This window comes from Elephas maximus, chromosome 2 (assembly GCF_024166365.1).
Source record: "Elephas maximus indicus isolate mEleMax1 chromosome 2, mEleMax1 primary haplotype, whole genome shotgun sequence".
NCBI lineage: Eukaryota > Metazoa > Chordata > Mammalia > Proboscidea > Elephantidae > Elephas > Elephas maximus.
Genome location: NC_064820.1, coordinates 211,786,484 through 211,789,794, shown reverse-complemented (window position 1 = coordinate 211,789,794; position 3,311 = coordinate 211,786,484). Strand labels below are relative to the sequence as shown.

At 36.3% G+C, this 3,311-nt stretch overlaps 1 pseudogene; it reads right to left on the bottom strand.

The window, feature by feature from the left end:
- Nucleotides 1-1,001: 1,001 nt before the first annotated feature.
- On the bottom strand, nucleotides 1,002-1,937 carry LOC126068271 (olfactory receptor 14C36-like; annotated as a pseudogene).
- Between the last annotated feature and the right edge of the window lie 1,374 nt (nucleotides 1,938-3,311).

Sequence of the window (3,311 nt, the reverse complement as noted above, 5' to 3'; positions counted from 1 at the left end):
TAATAAGATAACAGAAAAAGTTATCTTATTTTTGTCTTCTTTGCATGGAGGCAAAAAATTGCCAAAAAATAATTTTAATCTGAAACTTTCTAACCAAACTAGTGATTTATATATTGTAAATAATTTTTATATAAATTTGTCCTTATAGATTATGTAAAACAGCATAGTCATTGACATTTCCTACCAACCATACCTTCATATGCTTCTATTTTTATTTAGAAAAAAATATTTTAGTATTATTTTTATGACCAGCATTCAGATGCTATTCTTTATTTTTTAGTTATGTTTTAATATATGTCTGAATAAATGATTTTGTTGACATAATTATAACAATGCCAAAGGTTTTATATAGTTTATCTATTCTAAGACTCCATATAATTCTAAAGAGAAATATTTAACAAATTTAAGAGTCTTTAGCAGAGATGTTTCAGATATCAGGGAATATACATTTTTGGGGAGAGAAAACTTCAAGCAACAATATGAAAGTATTGTTGCGACCCATAAGTTTGGAAATGTAGATATTCAGAAAAAATGAGGGAAAAAACCCTTAATGATATGGACTGTCACAATAGTCACAGCAATGGACTCTACCACACCCATGATCATGAAGACGGTACAGGATTGAGGAACATTTAATTCTGTCATATGTAGGGTTGCTATGAGTCAGAAGTGAACACTGCAACTAACAAAAACAACATTGTTTCTAAGCTGACATACAGTATACTGGCTGTCACTTAGATATCAAGTCCCCAAATTTTGAAGTTAGGCAAGGAATCTAATTTTCAAGAATTTTTCCATATGCCTCATCAAAGTAGGAATGTCTTGAAATAATGATCTTATTGGAAAAGGTGGTGGTGTAGTGGTTCAGTGCTACAGCTGCAAACCAAAAGGTCAGCAGTTCAAATCCACCAGGTGCTCCTTGGAAACTCTATGGGGCAGTTCTACTCTGTCCTATAGGGTCACTATGAGTTGGAATCGACTCGAATGCAGCGGGTTAGAGTTTATTGTTTTTCTGAATAGAATATTCTCCTCATAATTCTCCTTACAGCTTCCTTTATCTGCTTGTTCCTAAGACTATAAAATGATAGGATTTAGGAAAGGAGGGACTATAGAGTAGAACACCGAAATGATCATGTCTTGAGTTGTTGGTGAGTTGAATGTTGGATTTATATACACAGCATTCACTGAGCTGGCAAAGACTGTCACTACTAGGATGTGAGGTACGCAGGTGAAAAAGGCCTTTCTCCTCTCTCGTCTGGTTGGAAACTTGAGCACAGTGGAAAATATGCGAATATAAGACATGATGATGAAGATAAAAAAACCACCTACTCTCACCAGGACACAGAAAAAATTGCAACCTCATTGTTGAAGGTATCAGAGCAGGAGAGTTTCAGCAAAGAGGGAATGTCACAGAAGAACTGATGAACCACGTTAGACTGACAGTAGGACAACCGGAATGTGTTGCCAGTGCGTACACCTGCATAGATCAGACTGCTGAATACAGAGGCCAGTGTCATCTGAATGCAGACACGAAGGTTCATGATCACAGGATAGTGAAGGGGATGGCATATGGCCACATAGCGGTCATAGGCCATGATGGCGAGGAACAGCAGCTCTATAGTAGCACATGAAACCACAAGAAAGATCTGAGCTGCACATCCAGCAATAGAGATCACCCTGTTAAGCAACAAGATCATACACGCTTTGGGGACAGTGACAGAAATGTAACACATGTCCAGGACAGAGAGATTCCTAAGGAAGAAATACATGGGGGTGTGAAGACTTTTGTCAAAAGTGGTTACTGTGACAATGAGAAGGTTCCCCATCAAGGTGGTCAAATATATCAGTAGGAATAGCATGGCACGCAAGACTCTGAGCTCCCACACATCAGAAAATCCCGAAAGCAGGAATTCAGTCACTGTGGTATAGTTAGCCATATATGAATACTTTGCTTTGTACAAGGGAGACAAAAGAAAACAATTCTAAAAAACACGGAGAATGGTAATGAGGAAAGAAATTTGCCAAAGTTTGTTTATTGTCTCACATCCATCCAATTTTGTCCACTCTAGTTGATAATTTGTTATTGTTAGTTGCTTTCAAGTTTGCTCTGACTCATGGCAACCTCATGTACAACAGAGTGAAACACTGCCTAGTCCCAGCCATCCTCATGATCACGGATATATTTGAATCCATTGCTGCCTTTCAACCTAGAAGTCTCCTCTTCCAGTATATCCTTTTCTGATTCACAGGGTTTTCACTGGCTAATTTTCTGAAGTCGATTCCCAGGCTTTTCTTTCTAGTTTATTTTAGCCTGGGGGCCCCACTGAAATTTGTCTACCGTGGTTTACTCTTCTGGCATTTGAAATACCGATGTCATAGTTTCCACTATCGAAGCAGCATGCAAGGCCCCACGGTATGGCAAACTGAAATATGGATGGTAGATTGGTTAGTAGAAAATAAATTATGTTGCCTTCTGCTCCTTTATGCTTCTCACTTGTGTAACTTGTTTCCAAGGTAGTGGTATAAAATATAATTTTGAGCTTATTTTTTGCATAAATTTATTTCACGTACTACTTGGAAAATGAGCGTAATGGAGGTAAGTTTGTCAGGAAGATTGAGTTAATATAGGTAATTTTGTTTGCATCTTGACACATTAGAATTGTTCTATAAATATTAGCCAAACAGTATTCGAATACCAATAGGAGCTATTATTTTACAAGAACCTCTCAAATCTCTACATGCAGTTGTGAATTCAATCTCTGCACACAGAGAAAATATTTTTGTCCCTACTTACACTGCTAATATTTTTGTTGTATATGATTTCATTCAGAAATTTACCTTGAAGAATTTCTCTTGGATGACTAACTACTCTCTTACTTGCTACGTATATCTCTTCCTGGCAACTATTAACATGCACTCTTTTTATTTTGATATTTGATTCTTCAATTTGTCTCTCTTTTAAGAAATAACTACATCCTTTGAAGTTTACTTGTTTTATTCTGTTCCTGCCTTCTGAGTACTGAGTGTAACTTTTGGATTAAACCAAACCATGGTGACCTAATGGTTATGCCACTGATATTCCACACATTAAGTTCTAAGTTGACCATGAGAACAGTTCAAAACCACATTCTATAATGCTGCATATTTCTTGGACTTGCACAACACTGTGTTTTGAATTAACCAGAGGATAATTATAATTATTTGTATTTTAACTCATAGAGTAGAACAGAATATCTTCATTGCCAGAGCCTTTTCTCAAAGTGAGCATACTTTAATATACATTTTAAAAATAAAAAGAGATTTTATCCTGG